Below are 20,654 nucleotides of genomic sequence, written 5' to 3'. Positions count from 1 at the left end.
TCATAAAGGTTTAACATTACTTATTTACTTTTTCTATGCCACTATTAATAAAGCTTAAAGATCCTATAAGCTTTTGTAACAGCCTTCTGAACTTGTCCTGCCACCTTCAAGAATTTATGTACAGTTATCCCCAGGTCTTTACATTCCTGCACCCCTTTAAAATCACGCTGTTCAGTTCATATTGCACCTCCTTATTCTTCCTAGGTCTCAAAATGTCTCACTCTGAATTAAATTTTATTTGCCCATTTCACAGTGTTTGTCCTGGTGTTCCTTCTGATGTTGGTACTATATTTCCAAGTTTCATGCCAACTGTTAAACTGCAAAATTATGCTTTCTACCCAAGTCCAGATCATTACTACATCAGAAAGAGCAGTGGTGCGAATACCTACCTCTGGAGAACACCACTGAATACTTCCCTCCTGTCTCAAAAACAACTATTTTCATAACTCTGTTTCAGTACCTTAACCAATTTTGTATTCATCTCTCTCGTCTGTTTCTTCTTGACCTTTAATTTTAACAAGTCTATTACATAGTACTTTACAAATGTCTTTTGAAAGTTAATTTGCACTGTATGAACCACACTATCCTCAGCAACCCCTCCATTACTTCATCTATTTTTATCCTATCCAGTACCATTACAATGTCTTCCTTTACTGCTGCATTGGCAGCAACCCCTTCTCCAGTCTTGACTAAACCAAAAACTCTTGCTATCAGGGAGGAAAGAAATTATTTGAATATGTGTAACAACTTTCACGTCTTCAGGATGTCCCAAAGCACTAAATACCAACAAAAATACTTAAGTGTAGTCACCACAGTAGGCAATTTGTACCTAGCAACGTCCCACATACAGTAATGAGACGAGTGACCAAAATTTAATAGGATATTGCCAGTTGAGGGATAAATGTTGACCAGAACTTCCCAGTGGATCATCTCATCGAAAGACCTAAGTGCTGAATTTCCTCAATATTGCCTGAACCCCCAGCCCCCTGACTCACACGCAAGAGTGCTACTGCTAAGCCAAAGTTCACAACAGCAGAAAGTTAACTAAATACTAATAGACAAAATTCAACAACCATTGATGTTTGCAGTTGTGAGCAGCATTTATGTAATCTCTATGCTTCGTAACTTTTAAAAAGGACTTTCAAAAAGTTTCTCTTTCTATGCATTTTCTCACAAATTGTTCTTTCCTGAAGGGGCAGTTCCTTGAGTGCCAGTGTTCATGAAGTAGTAGCCCACAAGTCAGCATTGTTAGCAAATACTGGAAGAGTATGAATCAGTAACTTTAAACTGGAGGTGCACGAGTCATATCAGGGGAATGCCACCAGCCAGCACCTCAGGAATAAGGAGGGAGTATGAATTAATTCCTTCAGGATAGATTTGAGGGGGGTGGTGGAGAGGAGACAGCAACAATCAGCATATTCCAATCGAAGGGGCATGAGTCAGCATCTTTACACAGTTACAGTATAAACATTAGCAACAAAACATACCAGCCAGTTTGATTAATTCTGAACAATTTATTTAGAATTTTCTTTCTTTTACTACATATTTACAATTGCTTTAAGATTTAATGTTCCTCCGAACTCCCCTCAGGTTTGGTGCTCCACCTACAAAAAGAATTGTGAAGGAAAAATACAACCGCACACCACTGGAAGATTTTCTATTTCCAACATGAAGCTGAATATAAAGGTGTGATTGACAGTATTTGCAGATGGAAAGTTCTCTGCCGCTTTCCAAATGAAATCAAAGTTATTCACCTTCCACTCAAATCATCCGGCAATGAGATCATTGTTCTGTACACTGTTGTGCAATTTCTTCCTCAAATATCAATTTCTACTGTGCATAGCATTTCCACCGTCTGTGCTGTTCATTCTGTACAATCTCCCACATTTGTTTAGTCAACTCACTTCGATGGAATACCTGAAGAGAGTTATCATTTTTCTGAATGTATCTGGCATTTCGTTAGTGGAGTCTGAAGTTGCAGGATGGTGTCTAAATTCCATTGAAAATTCTTCCTGCCACATACAAGCACATAAATGCCTAGTCAGTCACCTCACTAACTGCGTTTTTGCTTTTCCCTTTACCCCAAAAAAACAGTAGTTGTAATCTTTAAGTTCTGCTGACTGAAGAGAATACTCAGAAATATCCCGTCTTCATCACAAATGTGATTCATAGATGCCCATTCAGACCATTAACACCCTTCTGATAAGGTTAATCATTCTCAAAGAATCTTCAGCTACTGAAGTTTTCCAATTCTTAAACATGAATGTGAATAGCATTAAACAAACAAGCAACACCAAACTAACAGACAGGCAAACACATTGGTCCTGAGAGAATGGCGAGTTTTAAAGAACATTTTGCAAGGAATTTGGAGTATAAAAGTAAAGTCTTACTACAACTGTCCAGGGCATTAGTGGGGGAACCTAGAATACTATGTACGGTTTGGGTCTCCTTATTTAAAGAGGGATATTCTAACATGAACTACATGAAGTAGTTCAGAGTAGGTTCATGAGGGTGATCCCTGGGATGAAGGGGGTTGTCTTATGAGGAAAGGTTGAGCATGTTGGACCAATATTCATTGGGAACTTAGAATGAGAGATGATTTTATTTAAACATAAAAGATTCTGAGGGGGCTTGACAGAGTAGATGCTGAATCTTCATGGGGGAATCTAGAACTAGGACACAGCATTATTACCACTAGACTTCATAAAGTCGGTTATGTTTTAAACTTTTTTAATTCAAGGTAAAACAAAGTTCTGGAAAGGGGTCTGCCCAGCGACAAATCTATGTGAACCAGTTGCCATGGAAACAGGGGGTCTAGATCAACACTTATTCAAAGTCAGGTGTGAGCTTTAACACCTGGACATAAAGAAAGAAGCAGCTGGCCTTGCTGTTGCCAGACTTCAGATACTCAGAATCAGTCGCATCGAAGGATTTGGGGAAGAAAGTGAAGGGTCAGTGAGGATGGAACCCATGGGAACAAGGACTGTGGGGTTAGAAGCCACAGAATCACCAGAAGGAACCTTACAATGGGGAGTCCATTTGATTATGCTCAAAGAGTTGAGTGAAGAGGACTTTGCTGAAAGGACACTGGAAAATTCACCTCAGCGAAGCAGGAAGAGGAATCCTGTTAACACCAAGAGGAGTTGTATTTTAAACTTAAAAGATTACATGTCTATGGAGAGTGTAATATAATGTATAAATGAGGCATGGGGTTTTCCATTGTGTTATTAAGAAGTTGAAGGGGGCATATTTGTTCTGTACTTTAATGTATTACTTTCTTACTAAGTAATGTTTAGTCGAAGTTGATTTTATTTTGTTACAGTCAAGGTCTTAAAATATCAAGGTCTTAAAATACCCAATGCGGTTTCCTCTACATTAGAGAGACCAAACGCAGACTGGGTGACCGCTTTGCAGAATAACTTCGGTCTGTCCGCAAGCATTACCCAGACCACCCTGTCGCTTGCCATTTTAACACTCCACCCTGCTCTCTTGCCCACATGTCTGTCCTTGGCTTGCTGCATTGTTCCAGTGAAGCTCAACACAAACTGGAGGAACAGCACCTCATCTTCTGACTAGACACTTTACAGCCTTCCGGACTGAATATTGAGTTCAACAATTTTAGATCTTGAACTCCCTCCTCCATCCCCACCCCCTCTCCGTTTCTTCCCCCTCCTTTTTGTTTTTTCCAATAATTTATATAGATTTTTATTTTCCCACCTATTTCCATTATTTTTAAATGTATTTCCACCCATCGTTTATCTATACCTTTTATGCCCTTTTAGTCTTATTTCACCCCACCCCCACTAGAGCTATCTGTACCTTGCTTGTCCTGCTCTCCACTCTTAACTAGCACATTCCTTTAGATAATATCACCACCTTCAACACCTCTTTGTTCTTTTGTCTGTGACATCTTTTGGTTATCTCCTCCTATCACTGGCTGCTTATCCCAACAAACCCCCCAGCCCCCCTTAAACCAGCTTATATTTCACCCTTTTCCTATTTTTACTTAGTTCTGTTGAAGGGTCATGAGGACTCGAAACATCAACTGTGCTCTTCTCCACCGATGCTGCTAGACCTGCTGAGTTTTTCCAGGTATTTCTGTTTCTGTTTTTGTTGGTGATTGTGGGCTGGAGTTCAATGTAGTCTTGTCCTTGATTGGCTGGGAGTGACGTCAATAATAGAGCCAGCCACTCAGCCCATTCCCTCCTCCGCCTCTTGTTGGGACTGAAAACCAAGTGAAGAGACGGTGAGTGAAGAAATAGAATTTATAATAATTACATCACATAATATCCACATTAATGTTCAGGACTGAATATCCAGTGAGTGAAGGAGCAGAGTTTATACAGATTCTATCCCATAATATCCACACTAATGTTCAGGATTTAATATCTAGTGAATGAAGGAGCAGAGTTTATACAGATTCTATCCCATAATATCCACACTAATGTTCAGGACTGAATATCCAGTGAGTGAAGGAGCAGAGTTTATACAGATTGTATCCCATAATATCCACATTAATGTTCAGGACTGAATATCCAGTGAATGAAGGAGCAGAGTTTATACAGATTCTATCCCATAATATCCACATTAATGTTCAATCTGAATATCCAGTGAGTGAAGGAGCAGAGTTGATACAGATTGTATCCCATAATATCCACACAAATGTTCAGGACTGAATATCCAGTGAGTGAAGGAGCAGAGTTTATATAGATTGTATCCCATAATATCCACACTAATGTTCAGGACTGAATATCCAGTGAGTGAAGGAGCAGAGTTTATACAGATTGTATCCCATAATATCCACATTAATGTTCAGGACTGAATATCCAGTGAGTGAAGGAGCAGAGTTTATATAGATTGTATCCCATAATATCCACACTAATGTTCAGGACTGAATATCCAGTGAGTGAAGGAGCAGAGTTTATACAGATTGTATCCCATAATATCCACACTAATGTTCAGGACTGAATATCCAGTGAGTGAAGGAGCAGAGTTTATACAGATTGTATCCCATAATATCCACATTAATGTTCGGGACTGAACATCCAGTGAGTGAAGGAGCAGAGTTTATATAGATTGTATCCCATAATATCCACACTAATGTTCAGGACTGAATATCCAGTGAGTGAAGGAGCAGAGATCAGCTTAAGCTTTTCTGACACAATCCGAGAATTGTCCAGAACTAAGATAAAGGCAAAAGACTGCGGATGCTGGAAATCTGAAACAACTCTGTCTCTTTCTCTCCACAGATGCTGTCAGACCTGCTGAGTTTTCCCAGCATTTTTTGTTTTTATCCAGAACTTTCTGATTTTCTTTTTCTTATTGGACTTTAGTGATTGTTTATCATCCCTTCAGAGGGCAGTTAAGAGTCAATCATTCATGTGTGGGACTGGAGTCACATGTAGCCCAGACCAAGCAGTTGTAGCAGTTGAACGACAATATTTGGTGTTTAGGACAACTGGAAAGTTTTCATGTTTTTATTTAGATTCTATTTCACAAACTTCACAATTTTTTTACTCTGAAGACGAAACTGGTCCTCGCAAACTCATAGTGAATTGATAGCCCGCTTTACAGTCCTGACTCTCTTTCCAATTGCTCTTGGTGCCTGGGAAGATGGGAGGCTAGGCAGAGGAAAGAAAGTAGCCATGTGTCTGCTCCTGGTCACTACCAGTGTCCCTGCTGGAAACAGAGGCTGTGTGACAGTCAAGTGAGGAAAAAGGAAGGACTTGCACCTGAATCCCCCACTCAGGGGAATAGCAGACTGGCACTCACTGTGGAACAGTCTCTAACTGAGTGAAGGAGGAGAGCAAGTTGAAGGAAATCATGTTTTCTCTTTTTGTTTGACAGAAGGATTGCACCGTACTGCATCAGAGAATGCAGAGAGGATAGACACTGCAGATAGATCCTAACCATCACCCAAGGACCAACTGCACAACTGTGGAAAGACATCCAGTCCCTTCACAGCATTGCTCAACACAGAGAAGGTTGGGCAGTGAACCAACCTTTCTGAAGGTTTGGCTGTGGGCAATCGGTCAGGGTGAGGCTGGGAAGAAATGTGAATGGGCTTCAAGTGTGAGAGCTTCAATTATTTATGGATCCTCATGAACCACTGACTCACTCCTACAGGTGACAGGCTGTCAAATATGAGGTGTGTGAGGAGGGATTCACAGGTTCATAAGACCTTCTAACACGCAACGTCCATCTAATATGCACCGCCACATGGAAGAAAAACAATTCAAGCATCAAGTATGTGACCAAGACTTTGCACGGTGATCGACAATCGTGCAACACCAACATGTTCATACTGGGGAGAAGCCATTCAAGTGTGAGGTGTGAGACAAATCATTCTCATGGTCATTATACCTCTGCATGAACAAATGCAGTCACACTGGGGAGAAGCCATTCATGTGCGAAGTATGCAGCAAATCATTCTCACAGTCATTGATCCTCCTCAAATACAAATGCGTGTACACAGGAGAGAAACCATTCATCTGCAACTTTTGTGATAAAGCTGTTGCAACAGGTGTGATGGTCCTGATACACCAGAGAATTCACACGGGCAAGAAATCCTTCAGATGTGAGGACTCTGAGATGGCTTTCACCCACTGCTTCGATCTCCTGAGACACCAGAGGATTCACACTAGGGAGAAGCCGTTCAACTGTGAAGTGTACAACGTAGGCTTTGCACATTCATCAGCACTGGTGAAATACCAATGCATTCACACTAGGGACAGGCCATTCACATGTGAGCAATGAATCCTTCTCATATTCATCGACCCTCCGTGTACACCAACGCATTCACACATGGGAGAAAGCATTCAGGTGTGAGATGTGTGATAGATCGTTCTCGCAGTCCTCAATGCTCCTGGAACACCAACGTATTCTCACAGGGGAGAAACCATTCACGTGCAGTGTGTGAGACAATTCATTCTCGTGTTTATCGTATCTCTGCTGACATGGAAGTATGCCCACAGTGGAAAAACTGTTCAGATGTGAGGTGTGTGACAAAGCCTTCACACGGTCATCAAGGATCCTGGTCCATCAGACAACCCACACAGGGGAGAAACCCTTGAGGTGTGAGGTTTGTGGTAAAGCTTTTGCGATATCTACAACCCTCCTGAGACACCAGAGGATTCACACAGGGGAGAAACCATTCAGGTGACAGGTTTGTGAGAAGGCTTTCCCCCAATCCTCTGATCTCCTGAGGCACCAGAGGATTCACACACACAAGATGCTGTTCCAGTGTGAGGTGTGTAATCAGGGCTTTGAACGATCCTCAAATTTGGAGAGTCACTGGCACATTCACACAGGGGAGTAACTATTTATGTGTGAGGTGTGCAACAACTCATTTATACAACCTCCAAATGGGGAGAAAGCTTTCAGTGTGAGGTTTGCGATAAAGCTTTCATATTGTCTTTATTATCCTGGGACACCAGAGGATTCACACAGGGAGAAATTCATCCAAGTGTGAGGTGTGTGACAAGGCTTTTCATAGTCAGCTATCTCCTGGTCCATCAATGCACTCACACAGGGGAGAAGCCCTATCGGTGTGAATTCTGTAATAAATCCTTCACACAGTTGTCGGACCTCCTGGAACGTCAGTGAACCCACACAGGAGACAAACCCTTCCAGTGTGTCTATGTGTGCCAGGATTGTTTCACCTACTCCTCTCTTACCAGACACCGACATCTCCGCACAGACTTGAAGCCTGGTCACCTGCTTCCATAACACTGAGAGCTGTCTGTGTTGTTTACCCTCTAGTGCTCGCACAGGGGAGCTTTCATTCCAAAGCACTGTCTGTCTCAGCAGAGTTTGTCTTGAACCTCTCCCACCATCAGTCCAATTTAACCATTGAGCAGATCACAAAACATCACCAAATAAAGACATCAATATGTATAGAAGCTCCTGTGTAAACTCAGCATCCTTTCAGTGCAGCGTCAGGTACAAGTCACTCACTGACTCTCACTCTGACCAAGAAGGCAATCAGATACTCAGTGGTTAGAAAGGCTTCAGCTTCTGATCTACCAGCACAAGCACCCGGGGGAGGAGCCATTCCTGGGGTAGTAATGGAGAGACTTCAATTAGCCTCCGCATCTCTGGTCTATGGAGGGGGAGAATCAGCCAGAAATCCCGTTCCTCATCAGTGACCCCTGCTGGGAAGTCAGGGGGAGGGCAGGATGTGTCTCGGATGTGACAGGCTCCATTGTCTCACAACATTCACTGTCTGGGTCTACACATGCTGAATGGCCACTCGAACAGAGCACTAGAGGCCAGTCAATGTCCACAGTCTGTACTCCAGGTCAGTGCCTTGAGGATTGGAGTGAATGTGAGTGGACAACAGCTTGTATTTATAGAGCACTTTAATATAGTCAAACATCCCAAAGTGTTTGATAGAGACATAATCAAAGAAAAATTAACACCAAGACAAAGAAGGAGGTATTAAGATGGGATGACCAAAAATATGGTCAAAGAGGTGGGATTTAAGGAGGGTCCTAAAGGAGGGGAGAGATATGAAGATGCAGAGAGGTTTAAGGAGGGAATTCATGAGCATGGAGCCTGGATGACACAGCTGTCAATGGTCGGGCGAAGGGAGTGGGGGTGGGCAGATGTACTAAAGGCCAGAATTGGAGGAGTGCAGAGATCTCGGAGGGAGATGGGGTGAGAGGTGTCAGAGATAGGGAGGGGTGAGGCCATGGAGCAATTTGTACTGGAGCATGAGAATTTTAAATTGGAGACACTGGGGGACTGGGAACCAATGTAGGTCAGCGAGCACAGGGGTGATAGGTGTGTGAGTTAGGATAGATACCGCAGAGTTTTAGCTGACCTGACGTTTATGGAGCATGGAAGATGGGAAGCTGGACAGGAGAGCATTGGAATGGTTTAGTCTAGTTGAAGCAACAACAGCATAGATGAAGATTACAACAGCAGATGGACTAATGTGGGGATGTTGGAAATGGGCGATGTTACAGAGGGGGAAGTGGGTGATCTTTGTGATTGGAGAGGGTATGGGGTCAGAGGCTCAGCTGGAGGTTGAAGAGAATGACATTCACCAATTGCTGTTGGAGATGAGAGTGGAAAGGGCAATGGAGATGAATTTAAGGAATGTAGGAACTGGAGTAATCCCTTGAGTCTGTTACACCATTCAGTTAGATCATGGCTGATCCATACCTTAACTCTACCTGCCTGGGCTCTGTAACCCTTAATCCCCTTGTCTAACAATAAACCTATCAATCTCAGTTTTGAAATTTTCAGTTGACCCCCAGCTTGAACAGATTTTTGTGGGGATAGAGTTCCAGATTTCCAGTCCCCTTTTTGTGAAGAAGTGTTTGCTGTCATCACCCCTGAACAGCCCAGTTTAAATTTTAATGCTATGCCCCCTTGTTCTGGACTCTCCCGCCAGTATAATAGTTTTTCTCTAATGACTCTATCTTGTTTAATCACTTTAAACACCTTAATTAGATTACCCCTTAGTTTTCCACATTCAATGGAATACAAGCTCAATCTGTGCAACCTGTCCTTGGAATTTAACCCTTTTAGCCCCAGGAACATTCTGGTGAATCTACGCTGCACTCCCTCCGAGGCCAATATATCCTTCCTGAGGTGCGGTGCCCAGAACTGAACACAATTCTCCATATAGGGTCTAAACAGAGCTCTGTACAGCTGGAACATAACTTTGACAAGGACACAGTTGGTTTTGGGGAGGTGAAGTTGTGGGTTATCTTTTCTCTTCAGGATAGTCCTGGAGTAATGAGCAGTTTTGGCAGAGGAAAGCAGGACCACTAGTGCTTGATGTGGTCCAGTCAGATCTGGTGATGGATGGCTAAACCAGTTGTGTACCAGATATGCTCAAATCTTCACCCATTGGACTTGAGAAGAAGGGAGATCAATTTACTAACATTTGCAAATTTGGGGTGGTTTTATGTCCTAGGGTCATATCTTGTAGGAACTACGCTCAATCAGTGCAAACTTATCAGTTGGAGTGGGTTCAAGTAAGGCCTAGAGGCGAAGAACAGTGTCGATTCCACTGTTGCGCCAAAGTAACAAATTTCACAGTACGTGCAATATGACCTAATCTGTGAAAATAGCATTCACAGCAATTTGCGCCAGGAAGGAAGAGAGTAAAGGTAATTTTGGGACCACGGGTGTCGAAGGTGGATATGAGGGAGTAGTTAAAGCAGATTGATGGCTGCAGAAGCATTGTGGTGAATGGAGGGCCAAAGGACAGAGAATTGGGAATTAGTTTTGAGTTTGTCCATGTGCAGTAAAATAACTCAGCTCTCAGGAGTGGGTATGGGGTAGAACTGGACCCAGCTTTAGTTGATGATGTGAATTATAGACAGATCCTCTTCAGGTGACAGGTGTTTGACCAAAACCATGGGTAATGTTTGTACTCTCCTGTCTGGGAGGACTACTATCCTGAGTATGATGAGGGAGTGGGGATGAGTCTCTACAGACGTGAATTCCCTCAGCCCATCATACCTCGACGTAATAACAGTGTGATATGTTCACCTTACACTCTTCCAAGATTCATTTCATGTTCTGGAAAAGATCTTGAGTCATTTTCAAATGCTTTATTATTTTGGTTGATTCAACGTTTGGTGTAAGCTGAGTATTGTGTTGTTGTTTATCTGCTGTTTTATCAATCTTCTGCATAGATTTATAAATCATGATAAATTCAATGTTTTTGCTTAACCCAATCTGCCTGATTTGTCAGCATGGTGTGATCCTATTCACTGAAACACTCAGGAGCCTACAGTAAGAGTCCTGTACACAATATATTGGTCAATGTCACTGCGGGTTGGTATACTTTTTCCATCAATGGGTTTATAATTTCAGTTCACATTTCCCTAAGAAAGAAAGATTTCATTTATATCTGAGGTTTCATAAACTCAGGGTATTCAAAAGCACTTTACGCCCAATGAAGTACTATGCGAAATATGAAGTCTTGCAAAATTAAAAGGATTGCAAGAGAAAGGCTGAAACCTTAAGAAGGCATGAAAAGACATTTGAATAATTCTGTCTCCAGGTATGGCAGGCGAATTGCTGTGGCGCTGGCTTAACAATCCAGAGATTGCAAGTTCAAATCCAACCACGGAAAGTTAAATACATAGAATTACAGTACAGAAACAGGCCATTCAGCCTAATTGGTCCATGTTGATGTTTATGCATCACACGAGCCTCCTCTCATCCCTCTTCATCTCACCCTATCAGCATTGTTATGCCTTGACAAGTGATGTGTGCTAGGCGGACCAAATCCACAAGGGAAACTTGGCCACGCTATCACAACGGTTTTGTAATTTGTATTTATCATGAGAAGTTTAGTGCACTGAATTCAAAAGTAATGAGTCCTCTAACACCTTTAGAGATTTTAAAAACTAAATTAAAACATTTATTAACAAAAGGTTTCAAGCACATACATAAGATTACAGTTACTTAATACTATAACAAATCCCAAAATCCCTAATTAACCTGACTCCCAACTGTGCACACCCCTTTAAGGCAACAGTTCCAAAATAGGTTTTCAATTTAAATGGGCAATCCAGCAAGTTTACCACAGCACCCACTCAGCAGGCCAGGCAGCATCTGTGGAGAGAAAAACAGAGACAACGTTTCAGGTCCACAATCTGCACTAATTCTGACGAAGGCTCACTGACCTCTTTCTGTCTGCACAGATGCCACCAGACATGCTGAATGTTTCCAAACACCTCCCATTTCTATTGGAGCAAAAAATAACCCCTTTCAGCAGATCTCCGAAAAGCAATCAGCTTCCTGGGAGCCCCTCATTCCCCTTCAGCAGGACCCCCAGCAGCAGCTGCCTGAGATCTGGTTTGGAACAACACTAAACATCAATTTAAAAATACATTCAGGTGTGAAGAAAATGTAAACAACCTGCTGGGCAAAATCAAAATCAATGCCAAAGCAATAAGTTAATAATTTTTAAAAATGAGTCATCAATAAAAATGAACATTTAAAAACTGCCAAGCAACAGAGCGAACTATTAAAACCTTTTTTGCCTTTTCGTTTAAGAAGAGCTGGAAAGAGAGAGAGAGAGACAGTGAGGTGAGTGAGAGAGAGAAAGAGAGAGAGCTAGAATAGGCCCCAAGTCCTGGTCACAGGGAAGAGAGACGGGACCAGTGCTGAGCAAAGGAGTTGGGTTTAACTAACATTGACCTTGTGTTTGTCTCTGGTAGCCCACACTCTGAGCTGGCCTTGGCAGAATTCATATGAAAGTGGGGGTCAGAAGCGGGTTGCCTTTCAGCCTGGATGTTCCTCCTCTCCCGGCCTGGTGTGTCGATAGGTTTTTGGGGAGGGAGGAAGAACAGGCTTGTGTATGTCTGCTTCATTCCCAGTCTCAGGGTTCTCACTCACTCTCATATTCTTTCTCTGTCACATACACACATGCGCACTCTCTCTCGCTCACACTCACTCTCTCCCCCACACATTCACTCTCTCCCACACCCTCGAACACACTCTCTCTCACTGTCTTTCACTCACACTCTATCTCACACACACCCTCAATCACTCACACAGGGGAAGCCAAGGCCACAGCCACCAAAGCCTGAGGTAGACTCCATGGAGATGTCAGGAAGGGAAGGGCCTTGTGAGGATAAACTAAACATAGAGGCACGAGGGGCTTTACCTGACCTTGCTCTCCAGCAGCCTCCAGCCAGCTCTGAAGAAGAGTGAAGAAAGCAGCAGCTGATATCACCCAAACAGAACACTGCACAAAGTCAGTGAGAATGGAGGGACTGGCCAATCTGGCAGCTCCTACTCATCCAACGATTGGCTGTTATTCAGGACAAGAACAATCACTGGTCAAATAGCATGTCAATCAGGACAATCTGTATCACCAGACTGCTTTCAACAATGACCATCCTGATTGACAGGCTAATGGCCAACGTGCCCAGGAACCCCTCTTGGGACAGGCCCCAGTGATCAGCACCGTCTGCAGCCCCCACACAGACCCAGCTTCTCATATTCAGTAATGACCCATCAACAAAACTCCATCTGTAAATCAGAAGGGAAATGCTTCCAACAAACACACTCAATATCCAACACACAGCTCCAGGCAAACAGTTCAGCACAAAGCACCGAGTAAACAGCTCTCTCAGCTGAATCTTCTCACACAGCATAAGGGGCATTTCCACACCTGATTCCCCACAGGATAGTCAGACATTAGTCTGAACATTAGTCTGGATATTATGTGATGTCCCTTTGTACATCTACACTTTCTAATTGTCCAGTCCCAGTGGCCTAATAGATAAGGCACTGGCCTCCTAAGTCAGGGGCTGTGTTTGTTTTATCCCTTATTTTGTTAATTTAGTTTAATTGTTTGACTCCCAAAAAGAGTTATACTTTCTATCCCCTTAGCTTTTAGGAAATACTCTGCACATCTGTTCCTTGTACCAAAGTGGATAACCTCACATTCTTCCACATTATATTCCATCTGCCATGTTCTTGCCACTTGCTAAGTCTGTCCAAATCATCCTGTAGCTGCTTTACATCTTCCTCACAACTTACATTCCTGCCTAGCTTTGCATCATCCACAAACTTGGAAATATTATATTTGGTCCCCACAGCAAATTATTGATATATATTGTGATCAGTTGGGGCCCAAGTACTGATACTTGCGGTACCCACGAGTCACAGCCTGCCAACACAGGAATGACCCGTTTATTCCTACTCTCAGTTTTCCGTCTGTTAGTCAATCCTTAATCCATGCCACTATATTGCCTCCTACCCCGTGTGCTTTTATTTTGCTAATCAACCTCCTGTGGGGGATTTTAGCAAAAGCCTCCTGAAAATCCAAGTACATGACGTCCATTGAGTCTCCTTTATCAATTTTTGTTACTAACATCATCAAAAAACTCTGACAACTTCGTCAAACATGATTTCCCATTCACAAATCCATGCTGACTATGCTCAATCAGATCATGATTATCCAAATATCTATTTATCAGATCCTTGATGATAAATCTTAGCATTTTCCCTATTACTGATGTGAGGTTTGTTTTTCTCTCCCTCCCTTCTTAAATAGTGGAGTGACATTTGCTACCTTCCAAACTTCAGGAACCATTCCAGAATCTATAGCATTTTGGAAAATGATCACCAATGCATCCTCTATCTCTATGGCAACCTCTTTCAACACTCTGGGATGCAGAACATCAGGTCCAGGGGACTTATCAACTTTCAGTCTCATTAATTTCTCCAATACAACCTTCTTACTTATACTAATTTACTTCAACTCCTCATTCTCCCTCGTCCATTGGATCTCTAAATCTGGGAGATTTTCTGTATCTTGCTCAGTGAAAACACACAAAGTAATCATTTAGCTTCTCTGCTGTTTCTCTATTCCCCATTATGAATTCTACTGACTCTGCCTGCAATGGACCCACGTTTGCCTTATCCAAACGCTTCCTTTTTACATACCTATAGAAGCTTTTACAGTCTGTTTTAATGTTTTTTGCTGGATAGCATTCATATTCTACTCTCCCTTTCTTTAACAGTTTCTTGGTCTTCCTTTACTGTATTCTAAAAACCTCCGAATCCTCAGGTTTACTGCTAATTCTGACAACTTTATAAGCCTTTTCTTTTAATCTTATACAATCCTTAACTTCCTAAAGATGGTTCCTGCAATCCTTTTATTATATTGAAGAGATATTGTAATCCCATCTTAGTCAGGTTTTTGGAAATGGCTAATTGGTTTATAATTTGTCAATAATGTGCTGAGTTAACTCCATTGGTTCCAGCTAATTACGCATTTGTCTTGAACTGAAACAATGCCTTCCTTTAAGCCCTGTCTCTTATCGTGATGTCTTTACAGGAGTCCCATTCATTAAGACAGACTCAACAGCCAAGGACAGTGTATGTTCTTGATAGGAAGGGAGTCCTAAGCCTATGGCTTTTCTCTCCCAGCTGTTACAGCACTTTAATTCTCTCATAAGAAATGCAGAACATAAACAGACTTCTAATTAACTACCAATTATTAATTACTTATTCTTCAATTACCCGAGTAATTGAGGCACTTCCTTCTAATGAAATCATCTGTTGCTAGTTAGTGACTGCTTCGTAACACTTTTTTGGGTTAGTTTGTTGTAAAAGGTCAATAGCATTAACATGGCTTCTTTTTCTGTTCACCTGATGTTAGTATAAAATGGCCGAGTTAAGCAAGCATACTAAAGCCGACTAAAATAAAATATAAAACCTAGGCCAGATTATAAATTTGCAGAAAGTTTTCTCTGAAATGAAGGTTGGTTTTGAACCTGTTTTCTGGTCTCTCCCAGGAGGTCACACAGTCTTGATTGGGCTGGAGAATTCGATATATTTTGCTGCATGTGTGGGGGACAGGCTGGACGGACCAGAGGATCTTTTCCTGCCTGTCATTTTTCAGATGTTCTTATGTTTTATTTGACTTAAACATAAGAAGTTTAAGATCAGGAATTAAACATGGAAGGAAAATAAACGAACTGTGTGTGTCGGCCGATTTGTACATGGATCCTAGTGAGGAACAGATGGGGGAAGAGCTGAACTCTCTAATGGGGGAATTACGGTCTGGGGATTGTCACAGGGCTCAGCTACTGACTGGGTGAAATCTCTGAACCACACACCAGGCAGGGCTCAGATACAATACACAGTCTGCACATACTCTTTACTTACCCATCATTTTGTACATTTCTATCAGACCCATCAAGCTTGTCTCATCCGGCAGACAACATCAACATGCTCGCTGCTGTCATACCACCTAGGAATGCTGTCTCTTGGAATGTGACCATTTCAGGAAAACTCTCGACAATTCCTCCCCTACTCCCTGAGGCTCCAGGAGAGTCACATTCCAATGGAACCGAACCTCAAACTCCCTGGAACTGACAATGTTCTCTCAGGAAATGGTCACATTTTCATTGAAGAGACTGAGTGACCCCTCTCACCTCATGTTGCCGACATTTCTACCAGAACATGACGATCTGTGCCAAGTCGTCCCATCTTGTATCTATCAGCCAGGCTGTCAAAGCTCAGATAGCCGGGCGGTGAATGACAGAACACTGAAGTCAAGTCTTTCTTCATTTCTCAGCTTTTATTTACTGATTCCACACCAAGAATAACAGCATTCTTTCAGTCTGCTCCTACATATGGATAGAAGACACCAGCTGTTGCTACTAATATCCTGAAAGCCTCAATCAAATCATCAGTCGACATTCTAAACCCCAGGGAATACAGCCCGAGCTGAAAGTGTTAATCTTGTTCCATTATCTAAAGTTTCACATCCTTCCCCAATGTTTATCTCTGACAATGTGAACAAGGGGTTAGCTTTTTACAAGCATACGGTTCAAAGCAATTCTGCCTGTCCATGTGGTTTAAGCAGGGTTGCTGTATTTACTGTTCTGTCTCTACACTAAAAACAATGTAAAAACAGATTGAGGTTTTTTCTAGTCCTTTGTCCATGTTGCTTAAGCAGAGTTGCTGTACTAACTGTTCTGTCTCTATATTAAATCAGGGGTTACACTGCATGTAGTGAATGCACAGGGTATATATAGATAAAATTGGGGAGTTACAGGCACAGATGCCTTGTGGGATTATGATATTGTGGCAATAATAGAGATCTGGCTTAAGGAAGGGCAGATCTGGGTGTTAATTATACCTGGATACGACATGTTCAGAAACAATAGGAAAGGGGGAAAAGAAGGAGGGGTGGCATTTTTAAGGGGAGTACTGAAGTATTGGAGAAAGAGGATGTGTCGGAGGATTCAAGGACAGAATCGATTTGGCTCGAGCTAAGGAATAAGAAGGGTGCAATTACATTGCTCGGTGTAATATATAGACCACCAGACAGCGGGAACGATATAGAGGAACAAATCTGCAAAGAAATTACAGAGAGATGTAAACATCTTGGAGTAGTTATAATGGGGGCTTTAATTACCCGTATTTAGACTGGGATACTGGTAGTGTAAGAGGCAGTGAGGGACAACTGTTCCTCGATTGTGTTCAGGAGAATTTCCTGCAGCAATATGTGTCCAGTCCAACAAGAATGGAGGTACTGCTAGACCTGGTCCTTGGGAATGAAGTGGGCCAAGTAGATCAAGTGACAGTGAGGGAACATTTAGGGGTCAGTGACCATTGTATCTTAAGGTTTAGGATGACGGTGGAAAGTGACATTGGTCGATCCAGAGTAAGAATAATCAACATGCAGAGAGCGGATTTCAATGGGGCAAGAACGGAGCAGAGCCGGATAGACTGGAACCAAAGGTTGGCGGGACAAACAGTAGCTGAACAATGGGATACCGTCAAAGAGGAGATGGTTTGGGCACAGTCAAGGTATGTTCCCTCAAAAGGGAAAGGCAGGACAAACAAACCCAGAGGTCCCTGGATGACAAAGGATACAGAAATTAAGTTAAAGAAGAAAAAGTGTGCTTACGACAGGTGTCAGGGAGCAAATACAATTGAGATCCAAGCTGAATACAAAAGGTTCAGAAGGGATGTGAAAAAGCAAATATGAGAAGCAAAGAGAGATTATGAAAAAACTGGCAGCTAACATAACAGGAAATCCCAAAGTATTCTGTAAGCACATCAACAGTAAACCCGTGGTAAAAGGAGGAGTAGAGCTGATTAGGGACCAAAAATGGGATTTACACATCGAGGCAAGAGGCATGGCGGAGGTGTTAAATGAATACTTTGCATCTGTCTTTACCTATGAGGTAGACGCTGCCCAGGCCATGGTGACAGAGGAGGAAACTCAGTCACTAGAAAGGTTTAAAATTGATAAGGAGGAGATATTGGATAAGCTGTCTGTACTTAAAGTTGATAAGGTACTGGGATCGGATGAGATGCATCCAAGAATATTGAAGGAAGTGAGAGTGGAAATTGCAGAGTCACTGGCAATAATCTTTCAATGTTCCCTGGATTAGGGGGAGATGCCGGAGGACTGGAGAATTGCAAAATTATGCCCTTGTTCAAAAAAGGTTGTAAAGATCTGCCCTGCAGTTACAGACCAGTCGGTTTAACTTCAGCAGTGAGGGAACTTCTAGAAACAATTACTTGGGATAGAATTGATAGTCAGATGGAAAAATGTGGACTGATTTGGAAGAGTCAGCGTGGATTTGTTAAAGGAAAATCGTGTCTAACTAATTTGCTGGAGTTTTTTAAAGAAGTAACAGAGATGTTTGATGAGGGCAAGGCCATTAATGTGGTGTATAAGGACTTCCAAAATGCGTTCAATACAGTTCCACACAACAGACTTGTGAGGAAAGTTATAGATCGTGGAATAGAAGGGACAGTAGCAACGTGGGTACAAAATTGGTTGAGGGATAGGAAACAGAGAGTAATGGTTAATGGTAATTTTTTGGGCTGGAAGGAGGTTTGAAGTGGAGTTCCCCAGGGGTTGGTATTGGGACTTGCTTTTCTTGATATTATTGCCCATCCCTAATTGCCCTTGAGAAGGTGGTGGTGAGCTGCCTTATGAACTGCTGCAGTCCATGTGGTGTAGGTACATCCACAGTGCTGTTAGGTAGGGAGTTCCATGTTTTTGACCCAGCGACAGTGAAGGAACAGCAACATATTTCCAAGTCAGGATGGTGAGTGACTTGGAAGGGAATGATCTAGACATTGGTGTGCACGGGACAAGGTGTCAGCTCTGGCTCAGTTCATAGCACCCTCGCCTTTGAATCAGAGGGTTGTGGGCTCATGTCCCACTCCCGGAAACCAAGAACTGTGATTGTACTCGAAAGAGTTGCAATCTGTGACTGTTGATAACTTGAAGGAGTTTCAAAGCTTGCGGACAACACAGAACTTGGGAGAATTGTAAATTGTGAGGATGAGAGTGTAGAACTTCAAAAGGACATTGACACATTGGTGGAGTGGGCAGATAGGTAACAGATGAAGTTCAATGCGGAGAAGTGTGAGGTGATATACTTTGGTACAAAGAACATGGAGAGACAGTATAAAATAAAGGATACTATTCTAAAGGGTGTGCAGGAGCAGAGAGACCTGGGTGTATATGTACATAAGTCATTAAAGGTGGCAGGACAGGTAGAGAGAGCTGTTTCTAAAGCATACAGTATTCTAGGCTTCATTAATAGGGACGTAGAATACAAGAGCAGGGAGGTTATGATGAACTTATATAAGACACTGGCTAGACCTCAGATGGAGTACTGTGTACAGTTCTGGGCGCCAGGCTATAGGAAGGATGTGAACGCATTGGAGAGAATGCAGAAGAGGTTTATGAGAATGGTTCCAGAGAGGAGACACTTCCGTTATGAGGAAAGAATGGAGAGGTTGGGACTGTGTTCCTTGGAGAGGAGACGGCTGAGAGGAGACTTGATAGAAGTTTTCAAAATCATGAGGGGTCTGGACAGAGTCGATAGGGAGAAACTCTTCCCGCACATAAATGGATCAAGAACCAGAGGGCACAGTTTTAAAGTGTTTTGCAAAAGAAGCAAATGTGAGGTGAGAAAACTATTTTTCCCACAGCGAGTAGTTAGGGTTTGGAATGCACTGCCTGGAAGTGTGGTGGAGGCAGGTTCGATTGAGGCATTCAAGAGGGAATTGGATGATTATTTAAAATGAAACAATGTGCAGGGGTATGGGGTAAAGGCAGAAGATTGGCACTAAGTTAAAATGCTCAGAGAGCCGGTACAGACACGATGGACCGAATGGCCTCCTTCTACACAGTCACCATTCTGTGATTCTGTAAAAACAATGTAAAAACAGATTGAGATTTTTCTGCTCCTTTGCCATGTCAGGAGTGAGGAGTGAGCCTGAGAGGTGAGGGAGCAACCACAGCAGATGGAGAGTTAGGTAAAGGGAAAATACTGCAGATGCTGGAAATGTGAAACAAAAACAAAAAATGCTGGATAAGCTCAGCAGGTCTGACAGCATCTGTGGAGAGAAAGACAGAGTTAAAGTTTTGAGTAGGTAACTCTGCCTTTCCCTCCACAGATGCTGTCAGACCTGCTGAGTTTTTCCAGCAGTTTTTTTTGTACCAGATGGACAGTATTCGTATTGCAAACATTCATTTCCTTTCAAGGGTAATCTGCAAATAAGGGCAGCCTTTTCTCTAGAGGAATGGACAAGCATGAAATCAGTGGAAAGAATTGACCTAAGTGGCAACAGGTTCCGAAAAGAGCGACATTATGATTTGAAACTGAGTGTGTGTGACTGTGAGAGACAGTGCTTGACATGGGCTGGCAGCGTATGGATTTAGTAAACATACTTACCTGGCAGGGGAGAAACAATGATCATGAAGTTTGGGTTCCCAGGGTGAGGCTATCCCATTGCACTCGGGGTGTGCTGACTCCTGCAATGTCCCCAAATGTGGGATACTTAACTGCAAAATTTGTGCTAGTGGGGGACTGTGTATGTGCTTTACCCTGATTTACAAATTAAAGAACAGAGCTTACAGTTTGAATTATTCAAACTTCAGCAAGGGTTTTTCTTCTAAGCTGTCATGCTCAAGCTAATTAACCCACCAACTCATTCAATTCAATCTTCACACTTCATCCACTGCAGTGCAGAGACTTCATTGTACACAAAGAGCAGGGAGAGCAGCTGATTGGTGAGTTGGATTGGTGAGTATTTCTAATCTTTAAAGTAAAATTAAGGTCTATAGTTTGTGTTTAGGTCTCTAGTCTTTATTTTCTCTTTCTTAAAAATAGCTTGTTAAG

General features: G+C 42.4%; 1 non-coding gene across 1 annotated transcript; it reads left to right on the top strand.

The window, feature by feature from the left end:
• Positions 1-20,199: 20,199 nt before the first annotated feature.
• LOC144696178 (U1 spliceosomal RNA) lies at positions 20,200-20,363 on the top strand. The gene has a single exon (XR_013580095.1). It is a non-coding gene; the product is annotated as a U1 spliceosomal RNA (small nuclear RNA).
• The last annotated feature ends 291 nt before the right edge of the window (positions 20,364-20,654 follow it).

Source organism: Cetorhinus maximus, chromosome 21 (assembly GCF_964194155.1).
Source record: "Cetorhinus maximus chromosome 21, sCetMax3.hap1.1, whole genome shotgun sequence".
Classification (NCBI taxonomy): domain Eukaryota; kingdom Metazoa; phylum Chordata; class Chondrichthyes; order Lamniformes; family Cetorhinidae; genus Cetorhinus; species Cetorhinus maximus.
This window is presented reverse-complemented; position numbering and strand designations above follow the sequence as displayed.